At 47.3% G+C, this 15,690-nt stretch overlaps 1 protein-coding gene across 1 annotated transcript in view; it reads right to left on the minus strand.

The window, feature by feature from the left end:
• GRIN2B (glutamate ionotropic receptor NMDA type subunit 2B) overlaps positions 1-14,424 on the minus strand; it is a 388,923-nt gene extending 374,499 nt beyond the window's left edge. Inside the window, exons 1-2 of the mRNA XM_074357384.1 lie at positions 13,738-14,424; positions 12,341-12,771 (exon numbers count right to left, since the gene is read on the minus strand). The gene's annotated coding sequence lies outside the window, so the exon portion shown is untranslated. The remainder of the gene's footprint in view (positions 1-12,340; positions 12,772-13,737) is intronic.
• Positions 14,425-15,690: the final 1,266 nt, after the last annotated feature.

Consider the following 15,690-nt stretch of genomic DNA (forward strand, 5'->3'; position numbering starts at 1 on the left):
GTGGCCTCAGTACCCTTAGCCATAAAATGTAGGTGATAACTATAAGTCCCTCCAAGGGGGCCTGGGGCTCACATTCACCCATGTATGTAATGCACTGAGCACAGGGCTGGGAGGCGCTCCCACCGTGTCTCCAGCTACTTAGTGCAGGCCCGCCACGTGCCAGCACCCTGCTAGGCGCCAGCGGGTAGAGGGCAGAGGCTGTTTCTATCATGGAGAAATTCGCATCATGGGATGGAGACACAAAGAGTCATTTCAAACCAGGGGGACCATGGAGCAGGAAGAGGGCAGTGACGCCGGCCTTGGGGGACCAGGAAGACCTGGAGCAGAGGATCCCCAAGCTGAATCTTGAAGGCGGAACAGGAGGGGAGTAGGAGAGCTTCTGTGGGGCGGGCCCTGCAGACAGAGCAGGAGGAACCAGCAGAGGCCTGGCGTGTGGGACCGCCTTTCACGTTATCCTTTTCCTCCGCTGGTGTCTCCATCTCCATCTCTCCTCTTCTTGGATTGTGTAAAGATAAAAGATAAGCCTGGAGAAAATGGTTGTATCCATAAAGCTAGAAAAATTAGTCTTGCTCTCCTTTCTGACAAGCACTTATCTAGTTTTCTAGATAAATACTGTGAAAGAGAACCTGAGAAGGAGACACAGACCAAAGATTAAAAACCACAGGTCACAGTGCCTGGTGCCGCTCTGCCTTCAGCATCCCGGGGCCTCGGCTGTCTGTCTTCCCCATCAGATACCTCCTCTTCTCTTGCCCACTGGGAGTGGATGGCCCGCAATGAGGGCCATTGAAAAGCTGTCATTTTGAGCAGGATGGAGTTATTAAAAATGATGTGGTATGTGTGGGTATTAAACTTATGGTTTAACGGGCTCCTTTCCGTTTCTTCTTATGATCCACAGCACAGTACTTATCTCCCCTACAGAGTTCATTTTATAGATGAGGAAGCAAGTTCAGCGAGGTTGTGTGACTTGCCTGAGCCCCACAGCACCTGCACAGCACTGAGACGGGACCTGGGTTCCTGGCCCCTTGGCCAGTCCACGTGCTTTTTCCTCAACACCATTTTGCTTCAAATTACTGAAAAGTCGTTTTAAAATATGCATGTGGTAAAGCTGAGGCCCCAGGACTCCCCGTGGCACCAAGGCACAGCCTCTTTGCTTAAGCAGAAAAATAAAGACGTACGAAATTGAACCCTTGGCTTATACATTTATTTTATTTTTAAAAACTGCCCTCTGAGTCAATGGTTAATGCAGGCATTTGAAACAAAATGAGCTCCCTCTTGTCTTTTTGGAATGAAGCAAGTACATCTCACAGAACAATGATAATGAGTCCCGTTACTAATAAAAACTCAACAACAGAGCAAGGCTCCTGGCAGCCAGTCTCTTACTCTAACCACTAGGCAGGCTCCACTCAAAGCGGAAGTTTACAAATAGGTTTGAGGGAGAGAGCACTACGAGAAAATGGGTAATCATCAGAACGCCCAAGGTTAAATGAGTAGAGAAGAGGATTGCTTCCTCTTCCAGGAAGTAGAGTCTTCAAGCTGGAGGTGGAGTATATTTACAGAATGGTGGGAACAGGCTAGGAAGATGGTGCCCAGGCCTTCACCATCCTGTGAAACAGAAGAGATGCTGATTGCCAGTGCCACGACTTTCTCACCTTTTGTCCTCACTAAATTAAATTCTGGTCCAGAAATTGGCTATTTTGTAGGATGCATTTTTCCACTTGAAAACAACTTTGCCTTTTGCCAAGAGCAAGGCCCAAAGAAAAGGGACCTAGAAGTCACTTTAGCTGAAGTTGCAGAGGACATGCTGTTCACGGGGTCCTCTACACACAACATAGACCCACATCTCCTTTCCCATTGGGGGCGGCTCTATATAATTTAAAGAGTCAGAGGTTAGAATCGGAGGATCAAAGCTGGAGTCCTGGCTTGCTGCTTACAGCAACGTGACCTTGAGCTCTCTAATCCTCACTCTGTTCATCTGAGAAACAAAATAATAATGTCAGCCTTGTGGTAAAGACTAAATGAGATAACGTATGTTAATGTCACCCAGAATATAATACATATATATAATATGACCACAAATATCTATTGCCGATTCAAGGCCCAATTTCAACAGAAAATTGAAATTGTCTTAAGCAAAGATGAGGCAATTCCTTTTAGATAATTATCATATTTAAACTGACAGCAGTAATTCTTAGGCATTTTCATTCCGCCATTTATCTCCAAAATGATCTACAACTTCTGGCTACCTGATTCAAGGACCTTCTCACTTCCTTCCCTAACCTCGGTCTCAGTTACAATAAAGGCAGATTTATCAATAAACTAGATTGTCTGCTATGATGATGGAAGGACCATTCATAAGTTTCAGAGCCAACTTTGAATTTCATCTTGAAATCAAAGCATCTCTGTCAAGAGGTACAAAATAAAAAGGAGAGGCTGAGAAGGTGAATAACTATGATCCCATTTATTCCAGAAAGCCCAGCACACTGAAGGCAACTGGGGGACATGAGATGAAAAAGCCCTCCTAGGGATTTGCCCCAAAAGCTAACATGAGAAAGGTGCTACAAACAGAGGGAAAACAAAAGCAGTATGTAAGCAAGCAACTTGGGACAAACTTACTTCTAGCTGGGAAGATCAGGCAAGACTGTGGGTGAGACAGCTTTGAGATGGACCCTAAGGAATGGACAGTATTTACATGGAATTTGAAGGGAAGGGGGAAAGCGTAAGTCATGAGTGAGAGCTTTTGGAAGGAAGATCCTTACTGAACACAGTGAATGAAGAAGTGAGGCACTGAGAAATGGGTATATTTTCATTGTTGGCCCATAACTAGCACTAAGGATGCTCTGATCCATACAACTCTAGTAAAATTCACCTGAAGCATTAAGAGGTGCTTGGATGGCAAGGAAATGGAAACATGAAAGGTGTAAATATGTCAACTTTATCCTCAATGCACATTTATCTCCATCGTCATCTGTATCAACAACTGGCGTTTGTGAGCAGTGCCCAGGTGCAGAGAGCATTCTGCAAAGCACTGCGGACATAAAGTGACATAAAGCAGGAATCTTGTTCTCAAGGAAAAAAGACAAATTAATCAACCAACAAGAAAAGGGCTTTCTTTTCTCTATGCAGGCTCTAAGAAAATCCATCCCATATATTTTTCCCCAAAAACCCAAGGGGTCAACATTCTCCTATCCAAGAAACACCTTCCAAATCTGAGCACCTATGTGTGGCCAGGGTAGGATTTCTTCTGCAGCCTTTCTTCCTCTGTAAGGTGAAGGAAAAATGAGGATATAGATGTAAACAGAACCAGAGGAGGACTGAAATTTGTTCCCTTCTCCCTTAAGCACAGAAACAATCCTGGAGTTTCTAGCAAGGTGATCAAAAGGAGAGCCACGGACCCTGAAGACATCAATTCTGGCCCCACGGACCGTGTGGTCTGCATGGTAACAGATCCAAGCGAAGAGGCTGCAGTATCTCAATGATTGGGATGTTTTGCTTCCATAGGGCCAACCAGTAGATATCTGGAAATGCAGATCGGTGAGCACACTCCTTAGGTTTCTCCTAGGTATTGAGAGGCCCACACCTCTGCCTCACCCACCAAAAACCACCGTGTGTCCAAACCACACTCGTCACCTCTCTCCTGCATCTCCAACTGCTCTGAGCAGACGTCCAAAACAGACCTAGCATTTTTACTCTCTCATAGTTTGTCTCTTTAATGGAACACAGATCTCTAAATCTGTTTTTATTTTTCTCCCTCATCTCTGTACATTTAAGTTCCGTTTATTTTAAAAATGGGGAGGGGAGGGAGCCAAAAAGGAAGGAGGTGAGAAAACTATTAACCCAGCCAACCTAACAGTCAGTAATTAAAGCTACAGTCAGAAAAGAACGAAGCTTAATGCCTCCCACCCTCTTCCTCCTCTTCGTGCCTTTAATATTCGACTGCAGGCACTGAGGGAGGAGACCAGGCTAGTGGATTCCACCCGGCACTAAGATAATTGCACCATTCACACCCCTCACCAGTCAATCAGGGTCTGCTTATCCAGCCCCATTTATTAATAGTTTTCCTACATTTACAGTGTTTCAAAGGAGTGAAATGAGGCTTCTTCTCCGAAACAAGAAATGGGGCACCCTCAATAGAGACTAAGTGGATCAGAGGATCTTTGCAGAACCAAGGACCGCTCGCCCTACTTCACAGCCACACCTGTTTCAAGGGTGTCGGGGAAAGTAGCCCCCTAACTTTCTGAACGCTCCACGCCAGGCCTGGTCAATGTGGACAGCGTTCAGGAGCGGGGCAAAGACAGCTCTGCTCTTCATTCAACACCAGCTCCACCCTCTGCGTGCACTGTTCCCTCAGCCTCTCATATTCCAACCACTTCTTCTGACCTCTGACTCAGGGACCCTCTGTCCGTCACGGAACAGCTGAACGGCACGAGGATCTCACTCTGCACGTTGAAATGCTAGGCTTGCATGATGCGCAGAGCTGGCAGGTACCTTGTCCATCACCTCGCCCCGTGGTTCTCCAACGTGGCCACACATTAGAATCCCCTGAGAAACATTTTAAATGACCACAGCCTTACCTGCCTAGCTGGCTTAAAAGAAACAGAGCATTTATTGTAGCAAAAACTTAAATTCTGTAGAAACCGTATAGATCTTTTCATGTTTTACTGGAAAGGCCATTCATACTTTAACATAAAGCGTTCTTAATGTAAAAAAAGAGGGGGAACCAGGCTCCCTCCCTGAGAGATTTTAATTTAACTGTTTGGGGTAAGGCCTGGGCATGGCCATCCTGGTTTTGGTGTTTAGTTTTTTTGTGTTTATTTTGGCTGAAGCTCTGCAGGTGATGGCTTTACTGACCTGAGGTTGAGCCTGTTTAGCCTGTCTCACTATTTCAGAAATGACAGTCGCCAAATAAAGTAACACGAGCAGAAACAAAAAGAAGCTTCTGACTCCGGAGACCACCACCTCCTCCATCATCATGCAGGCAGCTACTGGATACCCTGGAAACACTGAGCATTTTAAAGACCCCTTACATGCACATCAAGGGAGTACGGGACACCCTGGGCTCCAAACATGTGTGGGTGACCACATGCTGGCCACTGGTTAGCTTAAGGGACAGGCCCTCCAAAGGGACGAGTAGGGCAAGGCACTGAAAAGAGATTCGGGACATGGCTCTGCTGCATGTACGTGACTTTAGACCATGAGGCTAATGGGACCTTCGGACTCTTTCCACAGCTTTAAAATGGTGGTTGTGGAAGACAGACAATCTTCAAGTTGCCTGTTAGCATTAATATTCTTATTATCCCAAGTCTCTCTCTCTCTCTCTCTCTCTCTCTCTCTCTCTCTCTTACACACACACACACACGCACGCACCACATGCATCACTGTAACTAAACACATAAACACATTAAGTGCATTTCAGATTATTTTTGACTACTGTTTGGTAGGTAAGTCATCTCACAAACATGCCCATATGTACACAAGTCTAGTGCTGGTGTGTGTGTATTTGGACGCACATGAAAAACACGGATCTCTAATCCAAAGACATTGGCTACTGTGGTGGCTGGGTGACCTGACTGCGGCCCCTCGAAGGTGGGGGACTGATCCAGAACATCTGGGCATTCTCACAGAGTACAGTGAGCTCTGGGGAAAGGGTTAAAGATGTCCCCTGAGCTTCAGGTCTCTTCCAAGCCTCTCTTCTCCCCTCCCCAGACAATGCAAAGCTTTCATCCAGCCATTGCTTTTAAGTCTCATCTCTCAAAAAGAAACAAGATCTGATTTCCTAAGAAATTCTAACCAGTTGAAGCCCTGAGAGGGTCTATATAAAGATTAATGAGAAATTCAGACTTGACATTTCTTTCGAAAGAAGGAAATTCATGGTCCGAATGAGGCAGTGAGTAAAGCCACAGAGGATGGCCTGTGTGGAGCTAGTTTGGCTGTTATGAGTCGAGCAAGTTAACCAGTCGAAATAATTAATTGCCTTGATGTAGGAAGCTCTCTGTGACAGATGACGGGCATCCGCCTTTATCAAGCTGGACCCCCAGCTGGGTCAAAGCCTGGGCTTCCCTTTCCTTCCAGGCCTGCCACTCCCCAAGGCCTGGCCTCCTCCTTCTCCCCTCTCCCCGACCCCTCTCCCTGTCCCTTGTCACTATGCCTCCACTGCCCTGCCCCTCAAGTCACCTTGCAATGAATGGCCCACCACCCAGTGGTGGCATCAGCTCATCCACATACCTTCAGACTCAGGATACTCTCTTGATACGAAGTGGATCTTTAAAAAGTCTTTAGGCCAAGCTTAGCTTCTGTTTGCTCATTGAAATGATACAAACCATAATATAGAAATGGTTAAAGCGGGCGGAAAAGAGTAGAAACAAGCGGAGAAGAACAAGGTGGGAATAAAAACAAGAGGAACATCCATTTGCAATCCCCCTTCCCTCAGGCACCCATGCACAGTTTAATGAAGTGGGAGCTGAAGGTGTCTTCCCACCATCTCTACACCTGGGCACCCCTGTGAAGAACACTTCTGAAACAAGAGGCCACCTAGAAAAGGCTACCAGCACATTCTGTGAGTGCCCAGGGAGTGACGGAGCCCCTTCTTTTCCCACTCACCCCTTCGCCATTAAGGAGAGAAGCTGGGGTCTGAATAGCGCGGCGACTCCCCACCTCCCTGCTCTAGAAACATGTGGGGCCAGGCTGGGCCTTCACTCCGAGTAGCTTGGCCGGGGCCAAGATCCAGTTCTCTCCTTGGCCCCCACCCAGCTAACAGCTGTCCTTTTCTTCATAACGGCCATCCACAGAGTTCGCTGCAATCCAGTGGTCTAAGATGAAAATTGTATCATTTGCTCCTGCCAGGGGCAAGCCTAATGAACAGGTCTAGGACTCACTGACTGCAGAATCATTAGAGCAGAAATTGGAGCCTTGTCCCTCTTCTTTAAAGAAGACCCTGACTTTATCCTCTGGCCTCACTGTTTGGAATCTGAAATTCCTAAGCAATGAACCAGCGCAGCCTTGGGCTGACCTTCTCCCCCAGGCGAGGGCTGCCAGGGAGAGCAGGAGGCTTGCCCCCTCACACCGCTTGCCTCTCCATCTTGCTCTCCACCCTCCTAAGATGACCCTTTTCTCTCTCCTTCTTCTGTAAAACTCCTAATTATTTTTAAAGACATAGTTTGGATGTCAACCACTCCGTGAAGCCCACATCATTCTCCCAGGCTGCTCTCCTTCAGAGCTGCTACCCATGCACAGGTGGGCTCCTCACACGTCTCCCCCATTAAATCTCAAGCCACTGGAAGGTACAGACCAGAGCTAATTCTTTTTCTTCACACAGTGCTTGACAAATATTGGTTCTTAACAAATGTTTGTTGAATAACTGAGGCGAGCAAAAGTCATAAAAATAAAGTTAAAAGAAGAGATGGTGCAAAAGACAAGAGACACTAATAAATAAACTCAGAAGCAGGAGAACATGAAAAACAGGAGAAGAACCAGTCATGAGAAGGACCAGAATAAGGAGGCAGAGAGGATGGAAGGGGAAGAGGCAAAAGACATTCGTGGATGGAAGAGTGATGGAAAGGAGGACCCGGGTGAACTTACATACCAAGGCTCCTTTCTGAGTTTTCTTTTCTATTTTTAAGAACAAAGGACAAAGTCCCGGAAGTAGAAACGTATCTGGAACTGCCAGTGTTAACCATGATTTAGAATTACGTTCAGGAATGATGTAGACTCCATGATACTTGGTCCAGCAACTTTGGCATCACCTGGGAAATTGTTAGAAATGCAGAATCTTGGGTACCACCCCAGACCCACTGATTCAGAATGTACAGTTTAACAAGATCCCCAGGTGATTCCTATTTACAATAAAGTTTGAGATGGGCTGATACTGACATCTGAAATCTACAGATTACCTGCCCATCTCACTCTATTCAGTGGTGTGGTGCACAAAGTCTTCGCCCTAAGCAGCTTCACCACCTTAAACAAATCGCTTAATGTCCCCGGATCTTAGTTTCATCATCTATTAAATGAGAAGGTCGGAGGAGATGCTTTCTCAAGTGTCATAGATCTCTGATGTTCTTGATCTCATCTAACATCAGAACTCCAAACCATTCCTGCACCCATGAGAACAAACAACAAAGAGCATCACTCACTAATGAGAATTTCAGTTCTTCTCTCCATTCATTCATTTAATACTCTCCCAAGTACCCATTACGTGCCAGTCACTGTGTTAAGTACAAATGATTCTAAGATGAATAAACATCCCTCCCTGCCCTCAAGGGCTTCACCAACTTCTTAGGGAAACAGGGCATATAAACAAAACTAGGATAAAGTATACAAATAATCATGAACAAGCATGGGTGATCCACAGAAGGCAGAGCGATCCCTCTGCCTGGGGCAGTCACAGAGGATTTCACTGAGGGATTGACATATGCACTCAGTGCCCTCTCTCCCAATCTCAGCTGAAAGCACTGGAAAGTGAAAAGACAAAAATAAGGTGGTTGGAGAGCATTGAGGAACCAACCACAAGGTCCTGAACACACCTCTCTGGGTTCACAAAACCCCAAGAGCTCATCCACACCACGGATTTTGTGTGATGGCTATAGACACACCGTTAACAGCCACAGGTGCATCCTAGAAGGCCACCTCCTCTGAGTTACGCCTGCTCCTTCACCCTGACGACATTCTGTTCTATCTTCTGCATCCTTCTGAAAGATAATACCAATTCAACCACTAATCTACTCTCCCTGGAGACTCCTTCTTGTGGTTGCAAAGAGGAGATGCACTTTAATAAATGTGAACAATTCATTAGACCAGTAACTCTTCTGATCCATATTTATTCACAGAGAAAGACCACACTAGGATCCGATTATATGCATAGTAGCAGAGACTGAAAATGTAGTTTACTGAAAGGAAGAAATTTCTAGAATTCTTAAGGAAGGTACAGAATGGCAGTGAGGAAAAGGAGCTTATCCACTCCCGACCCCTACAAGTTACGCGAGATGCGTTGTTTTGTCAGCCCTGGTCTTCGTCATTAAGGAGAGAAGGCTGTCGTTCGGAACGATAGTTTCCCAACCTCTAGAATGGTGAGCTCTACCCTGGCTCCTGCAGGCTGATTTTTGGGCTCTGGTTTCTTCACACATAACCTGTCCTTACCCTGCCTCCTTCTGTATTTCATAGTCTATAAATATTAACTAAATGTTTGCTTTAACCTGTCAGTACCAGTGGACATGTCACCTCCATTTTCAGATTCTTAAACAGTTAGGAAATGGGAAAAGGCAAACCCCGCATCCTGAGTTCATCATATTCATGGAGGAGATGGAACATGTTTTACGAGATGATGATGACAGGGCCAAGGGCTGGCTCAGCTCAGTCCTGTTTCTCCCTGTGAAGCACCACTCATCCCACCAACCAATTTTAGTCCACAGGTCCAGCCCCCTGGTGCCCGTTGCCCCTCCTCACACAAGGCTGGGTACATGGATGTGAAGGTCAAGGGAGACGGTCTAAGTTCTGAAGCCCTCCTTCTGGAAGTGAAGCAGGAATACAAAATCAAGGTACCTGCTGTTCATCACTTCACCAGAGGAAGTCTCTCTTCTCGCTCAGCCTAAAAGAAAGGAACTGGGTGTGCAAAGTAGTGACTAGAGGAATCTCTTCTCTTCCTCCTCCTTTGCTGTCATTTTGCCTCCTTACTTATTCCCTTTGGCTCTATCTACCCCTTGATAAATTACACACATGCAGTGGCAAAACAAGACTCTTCAGACAGACAGGCTTCCCAGGGATGGAACCAATGGAGAGAAGAAACTAGACCCTCCACGGCACACCCTGCTCCTCTGCTTGCATTCAACATCTATCTCTAAGCTGCCAGACTGTTCTGTGTTCACAGATCCATCATGCTTTGCCACACCTGAAACACAGGCAGAGAAGACATCATGTTGTTCTGCTTCCCTTGAAATCACCAACCTAACATCCAGAACCGTGCTTTCCTGGGAAGTCTTTATTTCCTATTAATTTTTTTTTTCTTAATTGCACATCCCAGAGGCGCCTCGATTGGAATTAAACGTGCGCTTCCTCCCACCAGCGCCACTCTGCTTTCCCAGGTAACACGCACCGCAGAGGGGGGGCAGGAGGGGAGAAGACTAAATAGAACCCAGTCAGCTCTTTGTGCTGTGAGGAAAGAGGGAAGAGAACAATGGCCCCGAGGCAGCCCAGAGCACCACTGAGTCACCGCCTCACAGCATCTGCTCACCAGGATGGGGACACCTGCCTCCTCCCAGGGCCCCCCAAATGGCTCTGGATTTGGAAAAGGCGCAGGCCACCTGCGGCAATTCCTCCTCGAATCCCAACGAGCCCTTTCCAGACAGATCCCATTCTTTCCTTTGTTCCTTTCCACCACGTAGTCCTCCTCTTCCTCCCCTTTCAGGGTCTTGTCCTTTGTCAGACCTTAGGACCAACTAATGATGGCCTGGAACCTGGCTTAACCCTTTTAGCATTTAAGGCGAATGGGGCTAAGACTCTGTCGAAAGGCCTCCTGGCAACCTCGTCACCAACCAACATGACGAAGGTCCTGCTTGGTGGAGAGCACCGTCGTGGCACCAGGAACACAAGAGGGGCAGTACCCTTTGAGACCCACCTTGCCTGGCACATCTTACCTATGGAACCATCACACAGGAAGCTGCTTTTTTCATCCATACCTCTGTTCTATTTTGAAGTAAAATTAAGAGTTCATCCTCCCACTTGGAGGAGTAGAAGCAGATGGGGAACCAGCTCAGGTGTCTCTAAGGTGAGCACACACTGGAAAACCTCAGCTATTTGTAGACATGGTGAGAACATGGCTCAAAGTGGGATCCCAACCTGTCACTCTGATGACACCATGCTTACAGAGGAGTGTTCAAGCATCAAACGCTCAAAAGAATCAAAACTGGGGGAGGGGAACAGAGACTCGGATTATATCCACCTTTTATGGACGATGAAGGACTATCTTCTACCATGATGTTGAGTGACAAGGACCTTCCATTACTTTCCCCATATCCCTTTAGGATTTTGGATTGTTTCACAGTATTATTTTAAAACACTGGAAAAAAAGATTTGGAGGGAGAATACTTTCAGGAAGAACACGGATGCTAATGATTCTACTACATTCTTTTGAAGATCTTGATCTCAACCTGATTCCTGCACTTGGGTGCCTTCAGAGTTTGGAGACATATGGTCAGTGACCCAAGGAGAGGAGTAGCCAGCTCACCACCTCAGCCCTCCAGCCCCCGGCGATCTGATTTCCCAGGATTTGTCCTGGACTCATGAGTGGCTAGCTGAAGAGCCATTAGCTAAGTCTTTTTCATTTCTCCAGCTATTTCTCTCTTCAAGTGCATGAAAATACTGCTGAGCCCCATTTCACGTGTTGTAGAAATTGATGAGAGGGAGAAAAATGTAAGTATTAATTCTCTTTGGAGGGTACGAGGCTAACACATGCGAACGGCAAGCCCCTTTGTTTAACACAAAGACTCACGTGTCGAATTCTGCACCCCTTCCACACGCACAGCATTTTAGAACTCTGCAAGATAGCCATTTTGCAAGAGTGTGGAAGTAACAGTTTGCTTGGAGGATGTGTGGGTATAAATAGATGTGTAGACAGAAGGAGAAATTTATAGCTTAAATATAATAGCACACCAAAAAAAATAAAAAGCAGAATATTGACAGAATTCCTTCTTTTCAAGCTTAAGGTTGAAGTCCTCTTAACCTGCAGCATCCTTCAGTTCAGGTGTTCTTAGACCAGCCGGATCCCCCACCTAGACCTGTCCCTCTGCAGTAGGCCTCCTGGGATCTCCGGGCCCAGTGTCAGCCCTTTAGACAGCAAGTGGACTTCGGGGCAACAACCACAGTCATCTCACTCATTATTTTATTTTCTAAAGGGCATAAAAAGGATGCCTAGGAAGGTAGACCCAGGAGCCAGAGAGGCATGGAAGTGGCAAGGGGGAAAAGCCAGCCTAGAAAAAAAGAAAAAAAATTCGAGATCCCCATAAAAATCAGAGCTTTAGCCTGGGGTGAATAAATTGCTATTTAACTGGAAAAATCACACAGGTCTCCCAGCTGTACCTGCACGCATATAACCCCCATGCCATCCAACACCTTCTGTCCCTACACACATCCACCCACGCTACCTCCAAAAGCCCAAAACCTGTTTGATGAGGAAGGAAAAGAAATAACATGGGTGATTTCCCCTCTTTGTAACAAGCCTTTTCCCCCAAACAGCATTATTTGAATATCTTGATACCTTTTCTTCTCCAAAAATCCACTTGAAGGACTTGGAGAGAGAGATTAATAAGGAATCCCTACCCCAGGTGAGAAGAAAAGGAAACCGAATTTGCCCTACCTTGGTTTGTAGCAGCCAAACCTCTAGACGGACAGATTAAGGGAGTAAGCATGTTGGGAATGTCCAGGCGTCTCTTCTCGCTTGCATATCCACATAAGAAAGATGAAGGATAAATAAAAGGAAGATCATTTAAAATCCAATTTAGCGTGAATTTTGTTTTAATCTTGTGTCTTGAAGAGATGCAAATTCAAAGAAAAAAATGGAATTCAAAGGTAATGCAGGCTATGGAGAGCAGCTCACAATGCAGAATCCAGAGTGATTATTCCGTTTGCATGTGAGGTTAGTGGCTGGACTATTTTTTTTTTTAATGATTCTTCTGGCAATTACGGTTTTTGATTTTTGGAGCTTTAGTGGAGGAGGCTCTGTGTAGAGAAGCTGGGGGCCGGCTCTGTCCCTCCGTGGAGCATGGTCATTCCCAAATCGTCCCCTTCCTAAGGGGAAAAAGAGGCGGTCAGGGTTTGATTCGAGTGTCCCCAAGAGGGTGAGAAAAATGCATTCCGAAAAAGATATCAATTCGTTTTAAGGAAAAGGGGGAGGAAACCCTGCATTTCCCACAGAGTGCACACGAGAGGAATTGAAAACAGCTGGCACCGATCTATAAATAATTCAGAAAAGGTCTGGCTATACCATTCCTGGGACAGGCATGGATGCGAGGTGGGAAAGCCAACCTGAATGGAAGAGGAGAGAGGGAGGGAAGGAGCGAAGGAGGGAAGTGGGAAGGAAGGAGGGAGGGAGGGAGAAGCGGCACCATGGAGCAACACACACTCACACACACGCAGAAACACAATCCCCACTTAACTCGCCAGCAAGTGCGGCCCCCAGCCCCATCTGCAGTGCTGCTGACATGTCTGCCTCGCTCTCCCCATCGCCTCCAGCAGCAGCGCCCTCCTCCCACCCCGGGCTCGTGCTGAATGGGTTCTGATTGTGCACCGGGTGCACACTGGGCATTCCTTGGAAGGGGCACACTGACACGCGCGCGCACACACACACGCCCCCGGCGCGCACGCGCCCCCGCGCGCGCACTCACACTCACCCCCGCGCACACTCACGCCGCTGCCGCGCTGATGTGCAGCGCACGGGGCTTCACCTGCAACGTGTCGATTGGACGGATGGTCGCGGCGCGTGGCTCCTGCCCAGGGCACCGATGCCCAGCCTCTCTGCTCGGTAAGGGGACTAACCCCCCCAAAAATAAGACCAGAGAGAGCCCTACCCCTTCACCCTGAAAAATCTTTTTTTAAAAGCCAGGTCCAAATGAGCAAGTGCCGGGTTCTGCCGGCTTTAAGAGCTTTACCTAATACCAGGCTGGTCAACGGCTCCACTGCTTCGACCCTTTATCTTCCTGACACCCCCAAACCCCAAAATTGAGACAAGAGATTCCAAAGCGAGTATTTACGTACCGGCTTGGAGCGCCTCGGCGATTGCAGGGTCTCCGGAGAGGGGTGGCCGTTGGCCGGGGATTGAGGGTTTTCCTTTCCTGCAGAGCAGGATTAATAATCCGTCTCGGAGGGTTTTGAAGTTCACGACTCTTCTTTGCAAAGCAAAGGAAAATGCATTCGGACGCCAGGACTTCTGGGTTGTGGGGCTCAAAAATCACCCACACGAGCACTTTCGATAGAGCAAAGCCCCGAGATTTCCTAGAGGTGAAGAAGCCGAAGGAAGTGGTTTTTCAAAGGGGGTGGGGGACCTGCCTTTCTCAAAAAAGGTGGGGGGTGGAGAGGCAGGAGCCCAGATTCCAGTTGGTGATGATGGGAGCCGGGGGAGGGGAAGCGGGCGGGGGCAGGCGGTGCAAGTCAACCGCGCGGCAGCGGGAAAGGAAGAGGAGGAGGGGGAGGAGGGGAGAGTAAGGAAAAGGGGGATTAATCACCGGGGACGGGGGCAGGGCGGGAGATCACAGGTTGCCTGGTCTGGGTTTGGGTCTCACACTCAAAAACGTGCCACACACACACACACACACACACACACACACACACACACACACACACACACACACCCCCCTACCTCTCACACACTGCTCTAGTGGGAGGAGGAACCCATGAAGCTAGGGAAGATGTCCCTGCTTCCAGGGTGTGTGTGCCCGGCTGTCCTCTTTTTTTCACACCCCCTACCCCACCCCACCCCCAGACCCCTTCACCCCCTCACTCCTATTGCTAAGACTCTGTCGGAGGCAGCTTCCCACGTCATATGCTGGGGGAAGTGGGGTGGGAAGGGGGAAAAGGCTTAACCCGAGTCCTTGGCGCCTCCTGCTGGCCGCGGTGGGAAACAGCAACGAGGAAGGACGGCCGAGGGGTGGGGGAAGCGATACAGTGACCCCGGGGGGGCGGCCGCGCTCCGCTGCGGAAAGCATCTCAAAGGCGGAGCTTCGGTTTGAAATTTAAGACCCTTGCTTGATTTTCCAAAAATCAGCCTTTGCTTCGTAAGTGCACCCCGTGTGCTGGACGTAGTTTAAAGCCGGGTTCTTGCCTTCAAGGAGCTTAAGATCTATTTTGACGCGAGTTTGACGCGTAAAACAATGGGAAACAAAGCAAGGCAAATATAATCAAGTGTTAAATTGTATAGCGGATTATATGTGTGCTTTGCTGACTGCTAGTGAAGGTCTGAGGAGTTTGGAATTTTTTATTAAGGTAGATCCTGTTACTTAAAGACCTTGAGAGAAGATGATGAGAGGTGAATAATCCCTAAATAAAACTAGATTTCATGGCATTTACAAACCCACCCTCTTCTAAAAGGCAAACATCCATTCATTTCCCTCCCTTTTAAGCTGCCTTCTATTTCAACAGTACTTCTCACCACCTGTAGTATTGTTTATTTTTAATATTAATATCATTGTGTATGTATCATTTTCATCCTGATTCATGGTCATTCATTCAAAGATACAGAATGTTCCAGTGGTAGAACATTTTCATATTTGTTTGTATCATGAGCCTCTCACCCACATTCCTGAGGAGCAGCCATATAAACACACAGGTAACAATCCTGTGTGAAGTGGCCACACCTGCCAGCTCCTGCCTTTGATCTATATAGAATGCTGTCCTATAGACCAGACAGCACCCATAAAACATCTGAACTAATTCTTTCCTGTTTCCTAGTTTTTGTTAGGCCTAATCTTTGAATGTCAGGTTTCTAAGACAAACATGTAAGCATTACATAAAAACACAAATACAGTGTGTCCACATGTGAATTATTCTTTCTCAGTAATGGTAGTGCTGTTTTTCTAAGGCAAGGTTGGGCTGATCTTCCCTGTAGCTGGGGAACTGCAGAAGCACCCTGAGTTGCTGTGCCCCTAAGTACACAACAGTCAGCCCAAGCCCCTTTGTGTGTAAATTTCCAATTGTTAGAACATGGATTCCAGG

This window comes from Camelus bactrianus, chromosome 34, assembly GCF_048773025.1.
Source record: "Camelus bactrianus isolate YW-2024 breed Bactrian camel chromosome 34, ASM4877302v1, whole genome shotgun sequence".
NCBI classification, from domain to species: Eukaryota; Metazoa; Chordata; class Mammalia; order Artiodactyla; family Camelidae; genus Camelus; species Camelus bactrianus.